Raw genomic sequence first — 25427 nt, forward strand, 5'->3', positions numbered from 1 at the left:
GTCATCGACGTGGGGCCCGGGATGGAGAGGGAAAAGAAAGGAGGGAAGGCGACAAGAAAAGGGGAATAAATGGAAGCGCGCAGTGGTGTTGGCGGATAAAGCACGGTATAGGGAGAGGGAAGAGCGAGAGGGGCGGCTCCATTGTGACTGGTTCGGGCACGTGGCAAGTCGTTCATCAGTATTAGTCGGCAATAAAATCTCACGCTGGCCCCGTCTGAGTGTCGACGGCCGAGTTCAGACGGGACAGGACGTCTCTGGGTTTACTGGCTTTTGTGTGTTTGTATAGGTTTTTTTTTTCGGTGTACGTGTGTGCCTGAATTTTTTTTATTTTTCTTACATGACGCGCTCAGCCACTCGTCTCAAATGGCAGCGTTTACATGTACACATCTTCACGATGCAGACAGCTGAACGCACCTACGACACAGCTGAACAACTTATCTGACAGAAACGAACAAAACCCGTTGTTATTAGCATAATACCTTCCTTATTTCTCCGACGAGGTCATTCTCATAACGCTAGTAGTATTATTATTATCCCGGCCGCGGCGGTCGCGTTTCGATGAAAGCGAAATGCTAAGGCCCGTGTACTGTGCGATGTCAGAACCCCTGTGGTCGAAATTATCTGGAGCCCTCCGCTATGGCGTCCCTCATAGCCTCAGTCGCTTTGGAACGTTAAACCCCATTTCACTAAGCTATTATGAAAGGTTGCAAAAAAAAAAAAACGCTCTATATATCCAGCTATCTGCAGTCTCAAGCCAATACCCTAAAAACAGCTACGCTTCACACTGAAAAAAATAAAATAAAAATGGATGACGGAGTCGGACACATTGCTAGCCTACACATTTGCTCAGTTCGCTCGAAGGAAGACAATTCGACGGCGGCGTGGGGTGGCGTACCGTTAAAACGCTGAGACAAAGGCAATGGCTTCTCAACGCACGTCGTCATCAAGGCAACGCAAAAATAATCGATGCTTACGCAAGGACAGACCAGCGCCGTGAAAGAACTCATATGCTATGCCCTGAGGCAATACTCAGTGTATTAAAAAAATACGAGCTCCTAAATTATACCCCCCGAGCCAGACTTCAGAAGGCTTGCAATCTTCTTGGCCGCTTTTACAAACAATTATCCGCGTAAGGAAAGCACAGGTCAACCTACGCGCTGCCGGCTGCGTGCGCCTCGCGCGTGCCTAAAATCAACGCGCGCACGCCAGCCTCTGAATGGAGCGGCCACCGGTACTAGCGAGCGCGTACTACGCTGCCGCGTGTCGTCACACATAGCCGCAAGCTACTCGCTCTTGCGATGAGCCTACTTAAGATGCAGGTGAAGCCACCTCGACTCGAGCCACTCTGCATGTTTAATATGCGCGCCAGATGGCCAGGAGCAGCTAGTAACCCCGGCGGGAGACCTTCGCCTCTATCAAGGCAACGGCGCGAGATTTCCGGTAAGCCCAACGTGACGCATCGATGCTGTGACGGCACTGTGGGCGCCCGCGAAAATACGTTCGGTTATGAGTGGTTATGAACGGCAGCGCTAATCGATGGCGCGCTAATCACACGACGATTTATCGAGCGAAGAATTAAGGTCTAGCCGATCGAGACCAATCCCCGTTTGTCGCCCCACCGTGTGTCTGACAGCGCTTTATTATGTTGTTTTTGTGTGTGTGTGTGTGTGTGTGTGTGTGTGTGTGTGTGTGTGTGTGTGTGTGTGTGTGTGTGTGTGTGTGTGTGTGTGTGTGTGTGTGTGTGTGTGTGTGTGTGTGTGTGTGTGTGTGTGTGTGTGTGTGTGTGTGTGTGTGTGTGTGTGTGTGTGTGTGTGTGTGTGTGTGTGTGTGTGTGTGTGTGTGTGTGTGTGTGTGTGTGTGTGTGTGTGTGTGTGTGTGTGTGTGTGTGTGTGTGTGTGTGTGTGTGTGTGTGTGTGTGTGTGTGTGTGTGTGTGTGTGTGTGTGTGTGTGTGTGTGTGTGTGTGTGTGTGTGTGTGTGTGTGTGTGTGTGTGTGTGTGTGTGTGTGTGTGTGTGTGTGTGTGTGTGTGTGTGTGTGTGTGTGTGTGTGTGTGTGTGTGTGTGTGTGTGTGTGTGTGTGTGTGTGTGTGTGTGTGTGTGTGTGTGTGTGTGTGTGTGTGTGTGTGTGTGTGTGTGTGTGTGTGTGTGTGTGTGTGTGTGTGTGTGTGTGTGTGTGTGTGTGTGTGTGTGTGTGTGTGTGTGTGTGTGTGTGTGTGTGTGTGTGTGTGTGTGTGTGTGTGTGTGTGTGTGTGTGTGTGTGTGTGTGTGTGTGTGTGTGTGTGTGTGTGTGTGTGTGTGTGTGTGTGTGTCATATGTCGCAGTCGATATACCGTTACCTCTAACCTTATGATGGCCGCCGCGGTGGCTGAGTGGTTATGGCGCTCGGCTGCTGACCCGAAGGACGCGGGTTCGATCCCAGCCGCGGCGGTCGAATTTCGATGGAGGCGAAATTCTACAGGCCTGTGTACTGTGCGATGCGAGTGCACGTTAAAAAGCCACAGGTGATCGAAATGTCCGGAGCCCTTCACTACGGCGCCTCTCATAGCCTGGGTCGCGTTTGGAGGTTAAACCCCAATAAACCAAACCAACCGCCTGCCGGAACCCAGAATCAGTTTCCAGACCACAGTGTGAGGCGTTCCTGCCAATCGAATTTGGCAAGCAGTCCGTCGACACTGACCTCACCGCCTGACAGCAGGCCACGTTAGGCCTGCTGAAACCCTGCCGACAAAAACGCGCCCTGTTCACAGTTGTTCTTTTTAACCTTCGGTCCCAATGGCTGAGGGGAGCTGCGAAAACGCTAATCTTCCACGGTTTTGTGAACCAAGCAAAACGCGCAATGTAGGCGGGGTGCGCCAATATCTCTATATATCTCGATTTTCACCGGCCTCTGGGCGCCGTTTCCAGGCGCCTACACCCCTCTGAGTGCGCCCAGTCACTAAAGTGACACCGTTAAGGCAGTGCTAATCGCGGCTGTAAAATGGGGGATGAAACGGACAACACACGAGGGATGCCCAAATTCCTGCCTTTTGGGCTGCAGCTTTATTCTGAGAGATGGAACTGAAAAAATTACGGACGCCACTTAAAACTACTTACGTGGTTTCAAAGCGACAGCTTTCCTTTTATTTTTATTTCCTTTAATTTTTATTTTCTTGTTATCTTAAAATTTTTTCCCTTCCTTTCTAATGACACACACACCTATACTCATTAGCATAGTCGTAAGGCAACGCATACGCTAGGTTCACCTCTGCTCGCCAAGAAGCAATGCGATTTTATGACCTATGACCTATGAGCTGCGCGTGCTCTCCTCGCAATCTGGAAGTCCTGGGTTCAGTTCCCCGCGCATCTCAGGACAAAATTTTATTTTCTCTGATACCACGGTGACGTCACCTCGGATTTCAAGGACAACTGCTGCCGGTACGTGCCGACGCCGGGATTCGTAGCCGACGAGCCATATAAATAAATAAATAAATAAATAAATAAATAAATAAATTCAATTAATTAAAAGGAATCCCAGAGAATCGAGGCCGTGGGACAACCATCAGTAAGTGAAAAAGAAGCATTAAATCCTTAGGTGGCTACAGCAAAAAAAAAAGTAAAAAAAAAACACTTTCATACATGATCCACGAACTGAGTGAACAGTCATTTAACAGGACCTATGACAACGTTCCCAGAGCTAAACGAGAAAGCGAAGGTTAAAAAACGCGCCAGTTCATAGGACGTGCACGTGACCGGTCAGGATCCGATAACATCGGCCTCATCTTACACAGTCAAGCAGTGTGGGATGAACAGCTTCAAAATGAATTCACGCTTGGCGACCATAAGTAATGCAGCAATTGTAACATCAATTATCTTTCTCAAATAAAAAAAATCAACAGAAAGGAAATAAGTACCGCGAAGTTAAAGGTGCACTGAAGAGGAATCTGAACTCGTCTTTTAGCTACGGGAAATAAATCTACACGTTCTGAGCATTCTTAGAAACTTCGATTTATGGACCTGTGTGGCCGATTTCCCTAATTAAATCGAATTAATGTCCGGCTCCCGCCTTTTTTTTTTTTTTGAATTCTCCCTCATACGGTGGGCGGAGTCGACCAACGAGCGGAGTGCCTTTCACCTAGTCCCGTGGCGGCTTGCCCCTCTGCCATCGGCGGAGTAATACGTAGTAATCCGCAGAAGCAAATAGTCCGCGCGTATTTTTATTTCCGCGGGTTTATTTTGCGGCTATATTATCTGCGAATGAAACTATTTATTCACGGAAACCCAAAAAACAACATAAAGCGAAAGCAAAGCCTCCACGGAGCTGGCTGAAAGGCACTCCACGCGTTGGTCGACTCCGCCCACCGTACGAGAGAGAATTCAAAAATAAAGGCGGGAGCCGGACGTTAATTCGATTTAATTAGAGTAATCGGCCACACAGGGCAATAAATCGACGTTTCTAAGAATGCTCGAAACGTGTAGATCGTGTTCCCGCGGCAAAAAGGCGAGTTCAGATTCCTCTTCAGTGCACCTTTAAGGAGAGAGAAAGAAAAAAAGATTCAAGCGTCTGTCACCCGCGCAACCTTCTCCGCTGCGCTACAAACGCGGCAGTATACAGACAAAATGCGAAGCATGTAGGCGAGCAGTATAGTCACCACTGGCAACATTCCAGAGGCCGCTATTCTGAACAAATGTCGCAGTGACGTCCCCTCGCCATGTGAGAACAAAAATTGCGCAGCTGAGGAAACACAACCTTTTCAGTCCAGCAACACCCTAACACAAAGGCGCACAGAATAAAACATGGACCGCCTTTGTTCTGACGAACCGAAAGTGCGAAAACACTAGAACCATTTATATGTTCTAAAGCCGTTTCTCACTCTTACTACTTCAGTTAGACCACGTGAGAGGCGCAACAAGAGCGCCATAGCGAATTCAAGTCGGTCGACAAATAATGTGAATTCTAAAAAAATAACCAGAAACAGAAATTCGCAACACGCTTCTACCTGAACGCTATTTCTTCCTAATACTAGCTTTTAAAAAGTGCGCCAATTTTCGGCTCCTTACAAAACGACGAACATACTTTTGAAACAAGGTCCATGACTAGTCCCTATATGCACCACCATTGCACCTTTTCCCCGTCATGCTAGACGCTCGAACTGCATACGTCAAGAGCCGTGAACTGTGAGGCACCCAAACCCCCTGCATTCGCTACAATATCCGAGATCGCCGCCGACCTCTGGCCCGTCAGAGTGTGCACCATCCGGTATCGCAACATGACATGAAATTCGCAGTGAATTTCTGTTGGAGCCGTGTTTCACAATTTATCTACCACTCATTTTGAGCCGGTAACACAGCTCTCGGCCACATAAATTTCCTAGCAGTCACAATATCTGAAATGTCAAACTTCCGGATGCATGTGCCAAAGTGCGCTTTCAAACTGCAATCATACATACATACATACATACATGCATGCATACATGCATACATGCATGCATACATACATGCATACATACATACATACATACATACATACATGCATACATACATACATACATGCATACATGCATGCATACATACATACACACATATACATACATACATACATACATACATACATACATACATACATACATACATATTTATTTTGTCATATTTACACATGGAAGTATGTGTGCCCGCGGAAGCGCAAGACAATGCGCTTGTGGGCGGGCCACGGCAATCAAACAAAGTGCAGACTCAGTACAGACAAAATTACATGGTTCGCAATATAAAAGAGAGAAAAAAAGAAAAAAAAAGATATATTGATAGGAACAACAATCACACTTACACAGGTTAAATACATAGATTAGGAGAATACAACAACAAAAAAAGCAACCGTGCTTCATAACACATGTCAACAAGACCTTCACAGCGTTTGGAGCCATTATGTCAGTGTACCGTTTTAAAGTTTCTAAACGTAACTAGCCGGGATTTTACTTGTGATTTGACCTCTTTGATAGTCACATAAGACTCAGCGCCATGCACGGCAAAGGTTTCTAGATAACAAAAAGAATAAGAAATGTCGTCTAACCACATACCAGACACGAAACTGCTACCACCTATCATATTCCAAGGACGTTTAAGAGAGAGGATGACACACCAGCAAGCTGCGCGAGCACTATATATACGGGAAAACTCACAGGCTCACCCGCCTGGGGAATGAACTGTCCGCACGTGTGCGAAAGAGCCAAAGCCGCCCATGGCAACGAGTGGCGTAAGTGCTGAAACTGCTGTCGCACCGAACAGGGCACGTAAACATAAAATTGGCAGGCACTGCATCCTTGTTTCTACAAAAGAACAACGATTTAACGTAGTGCTACGCGTTTTGGTACTGTGTGAGCTAAAGATGCGAGTGTAAAAATTATACGAACAAAGCTCAATTGCAAAACTAGGGCCCAACGAATCGCGAGGGGTCGGAAGCAGCGTGGCCGCCCCCTGCAGGAAGGCGGAACAGCGACGGCTGTCTCTTATGGCAAACCGCGCTTTTGGAGCAGTACCGGGACTACACGAAGCGTACAGGGAGCCCAGTGTTTTAGGGGAAACCACCAAGGTGGGTAGATTTTATAAGGGCATGCACTTATTCATCAGCACCTATCCAAGCGCAGCCATAAGGCTAAAAAGGAACGCTATGCAGATCTCACAGACACTTCGAGCGGGACCAGGACAAATTTATTCTTCAATTACGAAGTTTCTGTGAAAGCTGCATAGCTTTGCCTTGTAGCCATATAGCTGCGCATGGGTGGATGGCAATGAGTAACTTCGAATATTACAGCTGAACGTAAAAACATAAAAACAAAGGACATTGCCATTTGTTCATGGGCGCTGTAAGCGATTAATCCAAGCCTGGCGTGAAGGTATGTGCCACGAACAAGTTATAATAAAATGAGCTCCCTCACTAAGCCCTTACAATGAGATAAAGCAACGCAGACGCACTCGTATAGAAGGTAGACGCATGTTAATGAGTCAGAGCGGCGACTTTATTTCAGCTAGCCGCACGCTCGAGTATTTTCCCTTTTGTGAGCATTGTCACTGTGCACTGTCATGGTTTTTAGAGAGTGGCGAAAACACACACAAAAAAGTAAGAATTTCAGCGCACACAGACTTACACACATGTCCCACCGAAACACGGCTTCGCTAAATGCCCCGAAATAAAATACGGCGTTCCAGGTCACCTTAGTTGGATACACACAAGCAAAATGTGACTCCAAAAGGTGTTTAGTCTTCCCTCTTTTCCTATATTGCTATGCCATTTCTTGCCGTTTGATTGCGTTCTGCACTGCCTACATTCACAATATGCCGATACCGGTAACGGAGCTTTTTCGGGAACTACTCCGCGAGCATTGCCGTCCCCCGCGAAAGCCTCGTCGCCGGTCCACGAAAGACCCCTGGCGCCATCCGGCGGAGACCTTGACAACCAACGCCGGAACGACCGCAGCGGGAAAACGAAAAACGAAGTAGCGGTGTCGTATGAAACTCGTCAGCGGGTCTACCCATAGGATTTTATCGTTAGTACTATCGTCTCTTGACCTCACAACCAACACAGTGCGCCGGCCTAATTCTAGCGGGTTGTTATCTAAAAGGGCCGACAACTAATTTTGCAGCATCCAATTTTTCCAGCTTAACGAAAAACTTAGTCTAAGTGGGATACAACGTAAAAAAAAAAAAAGGCAGCTGGCAACCCTGGGCCGCGGTCCGCGGCGTCCTGTATTACTTTGCTGGCCAATCGTAATAGTAAACGAAGTCAGCTTTTTGATGTTTGACTTTATAAAACAAGCCAGGTATCAAAATTCTAAAGTTTATAATTTTTTTTTTCATGTGATAAGCTTCTTGTTTTGGTAACAAGAAAAGTTTCAACAATGCACTACTTTTTCCACGTGGAAGATTTCTGTGCGGCGGCCCTGAATTAAGTTGTATTCGATTATGCAACAGTCAGAAACGCTGTCAGCGAGAATTTTGCGGTCAGTGGATACGCCCGTTTTTACGTACCCCCAGGCTGGAAACCACGATCAGCAAATGAAACAGCGATAGCACGCCAGCGAAAGTGATGAACTGAAAACATTATAGTTCTAGTCGCTAGGCACTAATTAATATTTTACAGCGCAGCGTGAATTTAAGTTTCTATACCCAAAGCTCTTACGGCAAAGTAGTACACGCCTCGTCGGCGACGATTTTAGTGGACCGTGGTTACTGTTTTCATCAAGCAATGCAAAAGACTGCAGCGCCATCTAAAAACAAAAGCTCGAAGCACTAGATCGACGATACAAAGGGAGCGTTGGTTTTCATCAAAATGCGCACTGGAGAGATTGTAAAGAATAATTAAATATGACGCACGCTTCCCAAAGGAAAAAAAAAGCTATGCAATTAACACCACAGACTTATTTACCGATATGTGGTCACGTGGTGAAATACACCGATAATAGCAATGTTTCCTTCCCGCAGGAAGGCACTTCAACTTGTATCGTGTGATTGGCAATGAAAAAAATAAAATTATAAATCGTGTTTCCTAGAATATTTAAGTGCACTATTCTCATTATATGAAGCAAGGTTATTTATATCCTTCGTAATCTCAACGACAAGTTTTGGTCAGTTGTCGGCCCATTTAAGTGAAGTTAAACAGCCTGGACCAGGTCAAGAGAAAAAGAAACGGTACAGAAATGAGCTAGTGAGACAGATAATTGTGTACGCAAGCAAAAATAAGGCACTTTAACTCATGTACACAGAAGAGCTTCGGCAACTCAATCAGGTGTTACAACCTTCATTCACAAGACGATTTATCACATGGTCCTGCCTCCCCCCCCTTTCGTGTTCGCAACTTTATGCACCGAAAAGAAAATAGAAAACCTTACGCTCTCGTAACTTAAACGCGCAGTTAAAAAGCCTCAAGCACTTAGCCAAATTCGAGCCCCACTTCAGCCAGCTCCGGCATCAAATGTGGACATCGCAAAGCCAGAGGCACCTATATCGAGACGAAGACCCGAACTATTTCCTTTTCCTAGTGGCAGCATACGTCCACTCACCTTAGCTGTAGATGGCGCTGCATGAAAGAGGCCGCAGATGGAGGCAGCAGAGGTAGAAGGCACCGAACCACGGCGGGGAGGCGCATGCGAGCGCAGGGACGCGCACGCACACACACACACGCACACACGAGAAGAAACACGCACGGGACACCAGACGCGCACCGTGGGGCGGGCGCAGTCCAAGGTACGGCGGTGACAGTTAGTCCCACCGGTTGGCACAGTCCTTTTCCGGGGCACTCCCCTCCTGGGGCCGGAGGCGCAGTCTTGGCACGGGCAACTCACAGCGGCCGGCTACCTGCAGCACAGAGATGAAAAGACGACGTTGCTCGAACCCTTTACGGGGAAGGACATCGACGAGCTAACGGAGCTTGACTTTCACCGTGTCCTTTGGACTGCGGCGACCATGCGCGGGAGTCTTGAGACTCAACCTCTTCAGTTCTGGAAACGCGTGCGTCCCGCACTACACTGCCGAACGCTGTGTCGGACGTCGGGTTGAGTGAAGAGGTCTGGACTCACAGCGATAGCCGCGTAACCCCATCCCGCCGCAGAACACGGTCGCTCGAGCGAGCTATGCTGTCTAGTCCTTCTGAGTTACGACCTAGAAATTCAATTTCATATCGAAGTTGAATCCGAGGTATTTGTAGTTATACCGAAAGCTGTTCCCCGCGTGGCATCCGACGTGCGAGGAAACAGAACAGCTATTATAGATTCGAGCCTCTAATTTGGCAACAAATTTAGCAAAAAAAAAAACAATAAAGATAAAGGCTTATTAACGACTCGGCGCGTGGCACAATGCAGAGAGACTGAGGACAAACTAAAGTTGGCCTGCATCGATGATTCGATATATTACATCGATTCATACTTGGCAGCGCGAAAAAAAAAGAGGACCAATGCGAACGAGGAGAGACAACACAGGCGCAGACTATCAATTGAAATTTTTATTACAGAAAGGAAGCTTTATAAGTGGACACAACCAGATACCAAAGAAAAGAAAGAAAAGGAAACACTACCCTCCCTTCAACACCAGCCGTGGGTATGTGCCATTCAGCCCGAGGACATCATCATCATCATCATCATCACCAGCGATAGGAAGCCACAATCAACTCAAACCAACATGGCCTAAAAACAGACAAGCACTAAAGAAAACAAAAAGAAAACAAAAGGTAATGCATCAAACCAACCCCCTGTATACTGTGCACTCGTACTGAAGAAGCTACGAAAAAACGCTATCTCCTTATCAAGCACGCTAACCGAAGGTGATGCGACACACGCGTCCGCTTCTTTTTTGATCAGGTAAGCTTCCACCAGCTCACGAGATGTCTGTTCACTGTGAGTAAACAAGATACTTGTTTTATCTAGGAAAGGAAAACAATCTTTGCAACCTCTGCAGTGCAATTCAAGATTAGAGGACACAGCACCTTTCAACGACCTACGGTGTTCTGCCAGACGTTCATTATTACATCGGCCAGTCTGGCCGACGTAGTTCTTGCCACATGAAAGCGGAACTTGATACACAACACCTGTGTCACAGTCTGAAAGCCTCTTTCTGTGGGCTATCGTGCATCTTCTGCTTGCACTGTCACCACCATGCTCAAGCCTATTGCGCACAGCACTGCACACACCACCCAGCTTAATCTTCGCGGTGAAAACAACGTTAACTTCGTACCGCGCCCACACTTTTTTTTTTTCAGGCGATGTGAAATACCGTGGACGTAAAATATTCCCACCATACGTTTTCTCGAACTCTCCTCAGACCTTCCCGTCTTAAACAGGGTCCTTTAGAGAGCTGAGAAAAGGTCCGATCAGGAAAACCAGCTTCCTTGAGCCTGTGCATTTGCCCCAGGAAGCCTGCCTCCACCTTGTGGCTATAGGATTTTAAAAGGACGCTTTCAAGCAAGCAGTAGCAATGCCGGCCTTTACCGATCTTGAATGACCGGAATTGTGGTTAAGGAGCGGCTTTTTCGTCCTTGGGCGGTATTCCCAGCACGTTCTACTCCCGTGACTGCTGATCCTCAGGTCAAGGAACTGGATGAAGCCTGACTGTGGTGATTCAAAGGAAAACCTCAAACATTCGCCCCTTTCTTTGAAACACTTGAGCACGTCCGGAATCACCGGCGGATAGCATTGCTATAGGAAAATAAACAAAAAAAATCGTCCACATACCGGAAAACCCTTCCCGTAAGGTCATGAAGATCTTCCGCTAGTTTCTTATCCATTTTACTATGGAAAATATCGCTCAGGACAGGCGCGACTCGGAAGCCAATAGAAACGCCAGACTTCTAGACGTACACTTTTCCGCGCCATCCCACGAATGTGGAGCCCATTTAAAAGGAAAGGAGCTCTAGGAAGCTTTCACCGAGACACCACATTGCGCAATGAACACAACTTCATCATTACCCTCGAGGATGCAATCCTTTACCCACTTTATAAGCTGAGTATGAGGTAAACTGTAAAATAAATCCTCAACATCTACGCTGAAGGCGAAGTGCTTCCAAAGTTGCAAAGATTGTTTTCCCTTGATGAAGAAAACAAGTATCTTGTTTACTCACAGTGATTTGACACGTCGTGAGCTGGTGGAAGCTTACCTGATCTAAAAAGCGGACGCGTGTGTCGCATCACCTTCGGTTGATAAGGAGATGGCGTTTTTACGTATCTTCTTCGATCGATACGAGTGCACAGTACGGGGGGGGGGGGGGGGGGGGGGGGGGGGGGGGGGTTTGATGCATTACCTTTTGTTTTCTTCGGTGGTTGTCTGTTTTTAGGCCATGCTGGTTTGAGTTGATTATGGCTTCCTATCACTGGTGTGATGATGATGATGATGATGACGTCATCAGGCTGGAAGTGAGGGTAGTGTTTCCTTTTCTTTCTTTTCTTTGGTATCTGGTTTTGCGCACCGCTTCCTTTCTGTAGTAAAAAATTCAGTTGATAGTCCGCGCTTGTGTTGTCTCTCCTCGTTCGCTTTGGTCTTGTTCTCTTTTTTTTTCGCGCTGCCAAGTATGAACCCTCACCAACTAGCCCAATTTCCTGTTCCTATTACAGCGTTATAATAAAAAAAGATAGAGTACTCTCCTCGAAAATGGAGCTTTCAAGACCTGAAAAAGGTCGATAAATATAATACATTTTCAGCATCCACCGGCCCTTTTCGGAAGCACAGTGCGGTGCGTCGAAACATGCTTACAGCGCGCGCATCTCAAAAGCTAGACAACACCGCCATCCATTTGCAAACGGAGTCCTTTTCGGTATTGACATCACGAGTTTAAATCAGTGGCAGGAAAATTATAGACCCAATTTTGTCAACAATAAATGTGTATTTTACTACCTCAAAAACCCCAGCACAGCAAGAAAGAGCCAAGGGTAGACTAAACATTTACTATAATAAGAACGAAATTTAGACTCAGTTGTCTTCAGTGCTCATTTAAAGCTATTGTCCGATGGACGGAGATCCCACACTACCCTTATAAAAATTGTCTATGGCCTTCTTATTGACTCTATTGATTTCCTATATATATTGATTTTTGTCTATTCATCGTCTATAGACAGAAGTCTACTAAAGCAGCACGCCTGCATCAACAAAACACCGCCTTGCAATCAAGGCAAACGGGCTCGACCAGCCGCTGCGCTTTACGATGACAAGCCATAAACAATAACCTGTAATTGTGGTTACGATCACGTTCCTCGCAGTGACGACGATGAAATATAAGGAGGTGAGCTTCCAGATAATTAATGATGCCCCGGAAAGTTAGCGTTGAAGCTTCTGGACAAATGACAGACAGAATAAATAAAACAGGAAACTGGAGAGCAAATGAGACGAGCGAAACCAGTCAAGGGGTGAGAAAAAGCAAGAAATGCACACACGTTGAATATGCAGAAAAGACAAAATCGACATACTGAGACTGCGAGACAAGAAACACGTTCCTTGCGAAGTTTAGGAACGCCAGTACACAGCAATTTGGGAATCAATAGTAATAAAAAGAAAAATGCTTTAAAGCGCGACAAAAAGCGCAGAATGTAGTCGTTAGCCAATGAATAATAAAAACGAACTCTTTGATTTAACAAAGGCTTCGCAAGCACAGTTCAACAACCGAGAAAGCTAAATCTGGAGGTTCGGTCTACGAAAGTGAAACTAGCTTCCGCTATGTACCGTATTTATACACGTATACGCCAGCATTTCGACTGAAGCCAGGAGCAAAAACAGCCCCGTGCAGAGGCTTCAGAGCATTTTAAAGAACCACGTATGTGCGAAATTAATCCGGAGCCTGACACAACACCACGCCTTCCACGCGGTTGCTTCTGCATGAAAAAAAAAAAAAAATACTGGGGGACACATTTAACAGTATGACGCGACAGCGGTTCCTCTTTAACACGCGGACAGGTATACTGCTTCCTCTTTCATAATCACAATCATTATGTGAAAGACCACACGACTTATCTCTAACCAAGGAAGCCGCACGAACATGTATGCGTGGCTTAGCAGCATCGTGTCGGACTCGCAACCCGAGGGTCCGAGGGTCACGGGCTTCCGACGCGCCGCTGGTGTGGCTGGCGCCATCTATGGGAGCCTCTTGTAATCGACTAGGCCTAACTTTTCGGCCACGCGGACGGCAACGCCGACACCGGCTTTTCTGCGCCACAGGGACTTTACGCTTTCGCGTAAAATCCATCAACCCTTATATCATTCTATAACAAACAAAAATCGAAAAAAAATGTCACAATAACGTAAAACTGGAAAGTTTTACATGATTTTACACGCATATTCAGACTGCTTCGTTGATCTTCTACCGCAATGAGAGCGTCAAGCCCTTTGCTTCGAATTCTGCTTTGGGCAGACTATAAAGCACTGCTCGTGGAAGCCGCGAGAGGCGCTCCCTTCCCTCTGTGCATGCTCGGCGTTCGCAAAATGGTGCGCCGTGCGCCAAAGCAGTTCTGCCCTCAGACTAGTCCTGTGAGGTTGCCTTCTTCCTTCACATAACGGACCCCAAATGCGGAGGTTCAATTTGAAACAGAGAGGCCCAATGACCGCTGCAGAGAAACCTCCTTTAGGGCCCGCTCAAACAACCTTTCCCAGAAGGAAGCATTGCGCAACTCGTGTACGTGTTTGCAAGGCAATGGTGGTGTACTGGCCCACACTCGGCCACTTCCCATTTGCATCAAGCGCCACAAGATTTCAACGCTGTCCCCAGCTACACGCCCCGTTGTGCCAATCATCGGCACACTACTGCACTTTGCACACAAGCAATTTAGCAGAATAACAAGCTCGAGGCGTGGAACGCCATGACGCCGTTGTCTACCCCTGAAACATTTGACCAACACTGTTCCCACTTCGAGTTATTGATCAATTCGTTCTCGCCCTACCATGTAAGCTTGCCGCCCCTGCTAGCTCAGTTGGTAGAGAGACTGTTTCTGCGGAGCGGTGGTCCGGCTTCGGGTTCTAACCCAGGGCAACGACCAATTTTTCTTCAAGTACGAAGTTTCGGTAGAAGTTGTATACCTTTCCTCTGTAGCATTACGGCTGCGCTTGGGTGGACGCCAGTGAGTAATTACTCCCTCATTATGAAACTGCACAGCGTAAAAAAAAAAACTCGCTAAAGTTTGAGTGAGCATACACGTCCCGTCCCGTGTCTATATCACGGGCTCGAGATCACGGACAGCCATTTGAGCTAGCAGTAGAGATGCGTTCCTGCGTCCCGAAATGGCGTTAACGGCTGGGCGAAAGCGTACCCGCGCGATTTTCGTCTTGTACGAGCGGTACACCAAAGTGTAGCGCAGTCAAAGCACGCGCCATGCTGTCAGGCGCCGCCAGCAATTAAGTTCGCCGGCGATGCGGAATTCGAGCCGGGAAGGTTTCCACGCGACTACTCACTGTCGCGACTCGCCGCGAGGTGTCGCAGCTCTGCGACGCTCCTCATAAAGCAGGCGCTACAGCATTCGAAACCGAAAGAAAGAAAGAAAACAAAAGGAAAATACGAGAAACGAAGAGATCGCATCATATTTCGTCTATGTAGTTGTCAGCGATGAAATTCCACGCGCGTTTATGACGACGCTGTGCTACGCTGCCTTACCCCGTCGAAAACAGAGAGAGAGAGTATAAATAATACTAAAAAAAAAGCCACGCTGCCTTGCTGCCTTCAAGAAGAAAGAAACGAAACAGGGGAACGACGGAGAGGCGTCCCGGCTTATTAAGGGTCCCGACAGCTAATCACATCCATGTAAATAAAAGGAAAAACTACGCGGCTGCAGCACGGTTGCATTCGGCGTGCTCGGACGGCGCGAAGTCATCCAAACAGCAATTAAGCGCCACCGGGCACACGTGAACGCGCGACAGAGGGCGCTGATTACTCACCCGGACGAGGAGGAAAACGAGAAGGAGGACGAGGCTCTAAGAAATGGGGGAGGGAGGCAGCGCGGCCGAATAGGCAGCACCGCCGCTGCTACTCGCTCGGGATAACGCGTAATGCTTGTCGGGCACGCGAGAAAACATGAATTTTAACCGAAAACATTAGGCGCCTCTTTTATTCTCTCCCCCCCTTCTCTGATCAGGCAGCGCCGCCGCCGGGTAGCCGCTTATTGTGTGAATCTCGGGGGCCCATTTCCTCATTTATCAAGGGATTAGACTCCTCGAGGAAAAACGCGCCGGCGCGGGGACCCGCGAATGAAACGCAGCACGGTTCGTGACCGGAAAGAACAAGCAAGCGGCCGCCACCTCCGTCCCAGCCAAACTGCGCGTCACACTCGGATGGATCCGATGCGCGTCGGACATTTGCTGTTAGTCGCCCCTCTCAATCTCTCTCTCTCTCAAGAACACGAGCCATCGTGTTCGGGCCCGTGGTTAGGACCACGGAGGTTCGTGCAGTTTCATGTCAAAACTGCACTCGGCGTAAGGCCGCTTCGACGCCTTTTTCTTCGCCGAGAATGGCCCGTAACGGCAGCTGATGGCGTTCACACGGCTGAGAGCGGTACAAACCACACCCGAGTAATACAGCTGAACTCAACGCATTCAGCTCGAGATGGAGGAACCCCGCAACGTGCCCAACACACAGACACATGCGTGCAACAGAACCGTCACGCGTTACCCATTTCCTTTTTCTCCCGTTAAACGCTCACTAATATCGAGAACAAAGGAATTGCAGATTTGGCGGGAAATCGATGTTACTCCTTCGCCACTGTGTTGCCATATCACATGATAATAAGAAAACACTCCAGTTACGCAACCCCAGCACTTTGAAAAGAAGCCACTGATCCCACCCAGCAGCGTGTATAAATATTGAGTGCGGCCGCTGAGAGAGAGGCTGCTCTCGCCCCCCAGTTTTAAGCATTAGTAGGAACGAGCAACGGCGCAAACAGCGGCCTTCTATTTTCCTCACTTTTCTAGCGTAGAAACAGCTGCCTTTTCTGCGAAATTACACTATTTGTCATAAGAAAATGGCGATCTATTATTTTTGGGCCAACTTCGAATTGCTCGCGTGTCCCTTTGAAGCGCGATGCAGAAGTGAAATTGTAAATTGTGGGATTAATCATTCATGACCGACACGTGGGCTGCGAGGGGCGCCGCAGCGGAGGGCTCCGGATTAATTTGGACCACTTGGTCCAAATTAATCCACTTGGACTTTAATTAATCCACTTGGAAATTTGGACCACTTGGACCACTTGGTCACTAAGGTAACACTTTGGGCTAGCTAGTGTGACACATACAGCGAAGAGTAAGAGACACGGACGTGCCTCTGTGTCCTGTCTCTCCTGCGCTGTATCTCTTCACCCGGGATCCTTCAACGTGCGCTCACGTCGCACAGTACACAGGCGTTTCTGTATTTCGATGCAGCCGCCGCGACCGGAATCGAACCCACGACCTCGCGATCAGCAGCCGAACGCCACAGCCACTCAGGCACCGCGGCGGGTCAAAAGTGATAATAAAAATGGTTCGTAAGTGCGAATTGCCTGTTTCCTTTAATTCTGCTCGCAACTCTCCACTCTGCAAATAGCCACTAATTAGCGCAAAAGCCGGTCCGCTCAGTTCCACGCCCTCTCCCCCCTATCCTTTCTGGATGTCCCCTAACCTCTTTCATTTCATTTCTCCAGTCTGCCTGCTGTCCCTTTATTTCTGCTGCTCCAGTTCAGGCGCTTCCAGTAGGGATGTCAGATGCCGGGGCTAGCAAAAAGCTTTTCCTTCCTTTAATTATCAGTTTAAAAATTCAGGGGGACACTTTGTTGACCTAAAGTGCGGTGAGGCGAAAGCCTTAAGCAAAGTGTTGCTGCTTGTGTCATTGATGTGTGGTTAAGATGTTAATAAAGTACACAATTTTTTGAGAGTCTTAAATGCTGGAGACACTGCAGGAGGGCGTTTGGGAGGCATCCGTCTGATTCGACGCCTTTCTGCGAACACTCCAGCGCCCTAGAAAAGGAGTACTACGTACACGTTGGCAGGAAGTAGCGCAGCCATTAGCACGCTCGGCTGCGAAACAGAAGGACGGTGGTTCGAATCCCATCGTGAACAAATATTTTTTTTCTGGTCTGACTAGAAAAGCGTAACACCTCTGCTGACAACCTTCTGTCGACAGCGATAAAGCAATAAAGGCTTTCGCCTTAATAAACTACTACTACTACTACTACTACTACTACTACTACTACTACTACTACTACTACTACTACTACTAGTAGTAGTAATAGTAGTAGTAGTAGTAGTAGTAGTAGTAGTAGTAGTTCCTCGCAAGGCACGAGCGCCCCACACGGCTGTGCTCAGTTCGTCGAGCAGCAAAAAGTGCGCGCAATCAGGCGCCGCGGTGGTTCGAAGTCCCCCCGTCTCCGTCGATAGCGAGCACCGCGCAAGACGACGCCCATCGAAGCGGAGACCGGCGAAAGCTGCGCTTCAGTCACGTGCGCAGCCTTGAGCGCGGCCGACGCTCGCGGCAACACAGCGCGCGGCATTATCGATGCGAGCCGAGCCAGGGACGCATAGGCAGTAACTCAGGCTTCCCAGTGTGAACGCATCCGGTGGTATGCAAGGTATCTTCTTCGCTGCCGCATCGAGCCCCGCTATACACCTCCGTTTGCGCAAGCTTCTTCGCCGCGATTTCTCTCCCGCCAGCAGCCTTCACTCTCCTCTCCCCTGTTTTTCTTTCGTTCCGTGAAAAGACGCGGCTGCTATTCAAAACACAACAAGGCGCCACAGGTCGGCGGCCTCTCAGACGAGAGCGACGACGAGGACGACAAGACCGCAATCTGCACTTCTTACATTCTGCCTCTTTTGCCATCGGGGCCGACAGCAACGTTGTGCAAGCATGTGGGGCCGCTTGGAGGGATTCGCGCGACGGACGAGTTCGCGGACACGCTCTAGATGACGTCGGGACAGTCTAGCCGAAAGCATTTACACAACGCATGACGACACAACATATAACTCCCGATCACGGTGACGGCGCTGGAAGTATTTCTATAGCAACGTGTTCCCGACAATAGGCAATTAGTGGTTTCTGAGGTCAGGAAATGCGGCAGTAACTCTCTCACTTCTTGGTGGACACGTCAACAGCGCCGCGAGGGAAGGGAAGGTGGTGAGAGTGAAAGAAGAAAGAGAGAAATAAGTGCCGTAGTGAAGGTCTCCGGAATAATTTCGACCACCTGGGATCCTTAACGCGCGCTGACATCGCACAGCACACGGGCGCCATTTGCGTTCGGCCTCACCGCCAGCTTAATGAAGGAAGGAAAGAAACGAGCAGTAACTGTGCTGGGTGGAACCCTCAGCAGCGCGGCGAAGGAAAGGTGGGAGAGAAAAGGGAAACACGCAACCGACACAATCCGTGCTTTTGGAACGTGTGCTTCGCGTTCGTGCCCTGCTTATGTCATGCATGATTATGCGCCGTAACGAAAGACAGGAGCATCGCCCTTGCAACGGGAAACTGAGATTTTCTTCCTTTTATTATTTTCCAAGTCCGTGTTTGTCTGCTACCAGAATCCAAAAGCGAGAGGACGCTCTCTTATTGCGCTCCGCATCGACATTATACCAGGTGTACAGCGGAAGCCCGCCACGAATTTTTAAAGATATATAGGCTTTCTCGGTTAAAAAGGTGCCTTTTTCGGCGGAGTAATACCAATGCTGGCGGACGTAAGAAAAGAGGTGAATCATGTTAAGTAGTAATCTGGACACCTGGCTACAATAGAGATTTGTAACTGACCATTAGTAATAGCCATATCTGTTTTCAGAATCTGGAAAACGCGATTACCCTCGGCACTGTGGCTGAACAAATTTTAGCCTTTTCTCGCGCAATTCGAAATTCGCGCGCCTGCTGTGTGCGCACAGCGACGTCCGTCAAGTCGCGTCGACCCCAGGCCTGCAACGTGCCCTTCGCACTCCCCGCCCGCACTGCGCTGCTCGCCACTGCTCACTGCTCCTGCCGAGGCGGGCAAGGTGGATGTAGAATGGTGGCGAAGGCTGGGCCCAAAAACGGTTTAGCGCTACTGCAGCGCAGCCACTTTGGGCGGCCGAAACACTTATATAATGAAACTCAAAAACACAAATAAAAATGCTACAAAACAACAAAAAGAAATGAATATTTTATTGTCACGTTTATAAAATAGGTAAACTATTTCTGCAAAACATTACGCTGAATTTTGTAATTTTTTGCAACGCTCTTGTTGCGCCCTCGGTTGATGAGTGTGCGGTGCATTTGCAGCGCGACTTTGCAGGTCTTGTTACGGTACCCGGCCGCAGCTTACGAAGCGATTTCTTATCTCTAGCTGACTGCTATGGCGCGCCTTGGAAAGCGTGCAAATTAAGCTCGCCGGTCTCAAAATGGCCCCTTTAAGACGTTTTTGTCGTCCTTTCTCGTCGCTTCTCCGTCGCCGTTTGGCAAGATCTGCACCCCGCTGCACCGCTGCAGCGTTTCCTTCGGTGTACGGCCAGTGCGAAACCTTTTCCCGAGGCTTCGCGCTCATCGTTTCGAGCGCTTAGCTCTGCATTTCAAGATGAGGTTGCGGCATGTGAAGAAGCCTTGCTCCGTGGCACATTCTGACAGCGTGGGTTGTACCGTGGGTGTCTTATCAAGACTACACCGCTTCCCTCTGGACTTTCGCAGGTGAGCTCTTGCCGTTGTCGTCTGCTCTAGATATGCTTTTGTCGCGCTTTCCGCGCCTATTGTAGCTGTAACTGTTTCATACGCACTTGGCTTCATGTTATCGGGATATTTTAGTAAATTGCAGGGCACGCACTTGCAGTCATAAGATGTGCAAAAGATACAGATCATTTGTCTTATTTATAGCTAGTTTCGTGCAGCCAACTCTCACCAACGTGAAATTGATACCGGGCTCTCATGAGCAACCACGTGCCCTCTACTTGCCGCATGGTCAACTGCGCTGCCTAACAGCTCTGAGCATGACATTAATGGGTTCTGCAGCACTGTGAAGCCAATTTGAGGATCCCCTCGCAACTGACAGTATCGAAACTCAACCATGTGTATGTGCGCCGCATTGACTGTGCCTTAACTGAATTCGGCCAGCAGTAGTTATTGCCGTTCTACGTATACATGACCGTCAATGTAGTTTTAAACTCATTTCGCTGCATCGCTCTCGTCACTCTTTGAGCATAGAAAAGCAGCTAGCCGCGTAGTATCAGGCGAGCGTAACCGCACTCTGAGGCGCGGAGGCTTGGCGCGAGCATTTTCTGGCATAGTTATAAAGTACTGCATTTAAGTGAAAGGAATCTTGGCGTATTGACGTTTAGAGTATATGGTATTCATTTGGGTGCAGTTGTATAACGTGGACGCTGCATCATATCCAGGTGCAAAACGTGGGTGCAGTTCTGCGGCAACCTCAGCCTGGAGAAGACGCCGTGCCAGCTGCGAGACCTGAGGGTTTCTTCCAAGCACTTCGACCTGTTTCTGTATCTGCGGCCAGGATGGCTGCGTCTCGATGCTGTGCCTACTCGAGGAAGGAGTGGCTGTATTGAATGTCTTTGCACTTCTCTTTAAATTGCACTTCATGTATATTTTAGTTTGATGAGAATTGCTTCAAATTTCTTCGCTTAGCGACAAGAAGGAGGTCTCGAGGTTGTGCGTAGGCCCTATGTATGGTGTAATGCTCTAGCGTTGAGCAGATTTGTTGATGCTAAAACTTGTTTTTAATATTGTCATGCAGTTGTATACATAGCTGCTATATTCTTTCAATTGAAGAAATGAAATGTGAAGAGTAATCACTGTGTGCTGCATGGTGAATGTGTTGATACGCCTACTTATGTCATGTCATGTTTGCCTCAATGGAAGCTGTGGTAGCATTGTTTTCTATACTTTTCAATTTCCTACCTGGCAACGTTCGTGGAACTTCAGGGCTTTTTCCTATCCGCACTGTGACCATTGAGATAAATAGCCAGCTTAAAAAAACTACTGCTTGAGCTGCCTGTGACGTGCATTTTTTGTTGGTGTGCTTTATCACTGTATTCCTTTGGTTCCTGGAATAAACCATGAATATGAAAACCATTGCTGTACACTGTATTGCAAACTGTGCACTTGAGCCTGTGCTTTGTGCATCACACCTTGATATACTCAACAGTACTAGCACCAGTATTTTCACCACGGTTTCCACTACGAATCATGCATGCTTAGCCAGCGTTTGAAAGTGTTGCAGCCTTTCTATGCTACCTTCTTTGCAAGTCACTTTCATTGGGTTCCCAATTGCACATTAACAAGGCCATAACTAGCAGGAACTCGAGCACATTTGACTGGCAAAGGTTGGCGCGCACTGAAAGGCAACCTTGAGGTGATACCGGCTCGAAAATGCGGGTTCTATAAAAAGGCCACTTTATAATTCGCGCCAAAAGATACGTATGCGTGACGTCATTCAACGTCACTCATACGTAGGTTGCCCCCCAAAATAGTGGCGCTGGGGTGCTCCCATGAGCCGCCATTGTTTGGACCAATGGGCGTCTATGGAGCCTTCGCTACCATGGTATATCTACCTTGAGGCGGGGACGAGAAGGTCACGTGGCGCGCGCTCCGTTCACCGGTAGGCGTCGTTTTCCGCGCACCGCGAGCGCGCGACCTTCGAATTGCGAGAGAAATCGCCAAAGTTAGCTGAGTCATAGTGCAGACAGTAATTGCGTTTGCCAAATTCTAATAACTGATATGGCTATTACTAACGGTCAGCTACATATCTCTAATCGCAAACAGGCAAACCTGTAAAAGTTAAACAGCTAACTATTATAATTTAGTTAACCGGTCCACTGGTTGGAATCAATCAATCAATCAACTTTATTCAGCATTTTTTGTCCTGAACAACAGAAAAGAAATGCTAGGGTAGGAGCAAAAAGCCACAAACTCAGTAGCTTGACGACGCTCCCACCCCTAATTGACAAGGCCAACAGACTCACGTTATTACATATATATATATATATATATATATATATATATATATATATATATATATATATATATATATATATATATATATATATATATATACATATGCAGGACTTACAACCAGCGAGAAAAAAAAGTATGCAATGGAATGTGCTTCTTTCATTCATTTCTTTTCCCTTCATCTGTTTGACAACATCCTACCCCACTTCTCTCTCTCTCCTCCTTCGCTCCTTTTATCCCCCTTCCATGTGTGCGGTAGCCAGCCGGTCACCGCCAAATTAACTTCTCTACTTCTCTCTTCACTTTCTCATCCTCTCTGCAGTACGGCGCACACAGACAGCCGAACCCATCCTTATCGTAATGGCGAACATAACGGCAGTAGCCGCAGCTCAAGCCAGTCGAGTTATAAGCGAGGCATGCATTCATTTCTGTTGTACTTGGCATTCATATAATGCGTACGAATCCACGACGCACACGTAAACGCCACGCCCGTGCAGTGCGTATGCACTACACACACAGCCGTCCCAAAAATGTTCCAGTGCGGCTACTAAGGCTTACCTACGCGCATTAAGCTCTCACGAATCAGAAGTGACACACAACATGTCTTCATTATTTCCAGCCACGCTCGATACAAGGCAAGCAGTTTTCACACCACGCATGCAAGTGCTTCCGCGAGCTCGCTCTCCCGGGCGGTTTAGGTTTGAAAGTCGTACCGTGCACGGGGAGAGCGCGCGTGGTCAGCGAAGCTAACGGCACGTCCTTCTCGAACGTGGTGGACGGAGCCGGACGGCGTACCCGGCTTGCACAGTGGAGCACATACCGGGGGGAGGAGGCGCGGGGGCGGACGAGCACGGGCGACGACGGCAGCGGCGGCCTGTCTGGGCGCAAAGCAGGGACCCGGCTGGCGAGTGTCTCCGCGTGTCGTCGGCCGGGGGCCCCGCGGCGAGGGGCCGCCGGCGGCGGGGCGCACTGGCGGCCGCCATTACGCATGCACGCGCACACGAGGGCGAAGCCCCCTTTCCTTCCTCGCGCGCAACACGGTCGCTGGAGCAATCGCGCTTCCCCTTCGAGCATCGCCCCCCGCTGCTCGATGCCTCCAGCAGTAGACCACGCGCAAAAAATTCAGGGAGCACTTTGGCTCTCTAAAGTGCTGCAGTGCGCACAGTTTGGCATTCACTGCGAGACTGTTTGTGCTGTACTAGTGCTTTATTTATTTATTTATTTACTTACTTATTGTACCCTCAGGGCCAAAGGCATTACAGAGGGGAGTGGGTTAATTAGGATAAAGAACAATGAATACAATACAGTGAAAACAGGTAGTGCAAAACAAAAATTTTCTCCGGGAATAAAACAAACAACATTCACAAAGCGTAAATAACATAAAATCAATGTACACAACACAGTGGAAACAGATATAACACATGATCAACTTCCTTGTGAATAAACAATGTTAGCTATTGCGTCGTGAAAGTTTTTGTTGTCTGCAATCGCTGCAATATCGGGGGGAAGGCGGTTCCATTCCACAGATGTGCGAGTCTGACTACATACTTTGACTACACATTAAAACTACACACTTTGGCTGCCGAATTTGACTGCTTCTTTAGCACGACTCTCTCTCTGCTTCGATGAGTTCGGTTGTAACCATGGCTCTGTTCGCAGTAATGAGGTATGTAATGTGGTCACCCACGGACGCCTTACGCCACCTGTTGGAGCGGACGACAACTATTTTATTAGTTGTCGTCTGCTCCAAAAGGGGGCGTTAGGCATCCGTTGGTGACCTCATTACTTCGAATCCGCGCACTGTGACGTCATAATCATTTAGACCAACCGAAAAGCGTGACACCTCTGCTGACAACCTTCTGTCGACAACCCTATGTCGACAACGATGAGGCATTTAAGGCTTTCCGCCTTAACACAGGCGGCGCACTTGACACGGACTTGGCACGCACTGCGGCGTAGTGGGCCCCTCGCAACTCACATAATTCCCTTTAAAAAGCCTCACGAGAGAAAATAAATGTGTCGTAAGTCATAAAATCAGCGCAGTGGCTAGAGGGAAGTGACGACACCAGAGCGTAAGTTGCGTAACTTCCGGTAAAGGGATTAACAGCTTCTAATGTTGTCGCATTGCCGACACAAGAAAATTAGGTGTCCCTGTGAATTTTTATGTCTCCTCCTTGCTCGGTACAAATGCAGAGACAGTTCGCAGCTAGCTATGGCCAAAGTTGACGACAGACCCGCACACGCCTTGCAAACGCGGGAAGGAGCGAAACAAGCGGAACGAAACCCCACTGTCCCGGTTGTTGAGCGCCACGTCATAGAACAAAAAAACAAAAATTCAGGGGGCACTTTGGCTCTCTAAAGTGCTGCAAGGCGAAAGCGTTTCCTGGCCACTGTTTGTTTTTATTTACTTTTTTATTTTTCATATTTTGTTTCTAATTTATTTTTTGCTTCTTTTCTTAATTTTATTGTTTTTATTTTTATTTTGTTTTTATTTTTGTTTATTTTCTTATTTATATTTTTTTATTTCCCTTTTCTTGACTTTACTACTCCTTTTATTTTATTTATGAAGCCCATGCATTCACTAGATGCGCCTTTATTCATGCTGGAACCTTGAGCCTTTTAAGCAGTGACGCCGAAAGGCAGACGAATCTGCCGACGCGTCTGTCGACACTCCTGCCGACGCGTCTGCTGACGACAGTATGAGGCATTAAAGGCTTTCGCCTTAAAAAAAAAAAAAACAACAAAGGCTGGCTATGTTAGGATGCCGCGGAAGGACAACAACGCTGATTGCATGGAGGGTGGTGAGCACGGTGTACATGAAGACTGCCCTATAAGGCACTCTCGACTCAGCCGTAACCTACTAGCGAGTGAGTGCGTGTTCAAGCCCGCATGGAAAAAGTTCTATTGGCGTCTCCGAATAGGGAAACCCAGAACTTGAGGGTCTCAAGGAGATGGCAGGCCCCATCTCTGCGGACGCGAGCACCAGTGACTTTCTTTAGTAGGGGCTTTCCCTACGCATCATGCCACGCCTGCGTTCATTGGTTGCGGAGCCATTACGGCTGAAAA

At 48.1% G+C, this 25427-nt stretch overlaps 1 protein-coding gene across 4 annotated transcripts in view; it reads right to left on the reverse strand.

Annotated features, from left to right (window-relative positions):
• The window catches only part of LOC149340314 (uncharacterized), a 628908-nt gene that overhangs the window by 566417 nt on the left and 37064 nt on the right, over positions 1 to 25427 (reverse strand). For all 4 annotated transcript variants that reach the window (XM_089549073.1, XM_089549065.1, XM_089549064.1 and 1 more), the window contains exon 2: positions 9028 to 9322. The gene's annotated coding sequence lies outside the window, so the exon portion shown is untranslated. The remainder of the gene's footprint in view (positions 1 to 9027; positions 9323 to 25427) is intronic.

The sequence above is a fragment of the Amblyomma mixtum genome, chromosome 6 (genome assembly GCF_055824585.1).
Source record: "Amblyomma mixtum isolate Tamu chromosome 6, ASM5582458v1, whole genome shotgun sequence".
NCBI classification, from domain to species: domain Eukaryota; kingdom Metazoa; phylum Arthropoda; class Arachnida; order Ixodida; family Ixodidae; genus Amblyomma; species Amblyomma mixtum.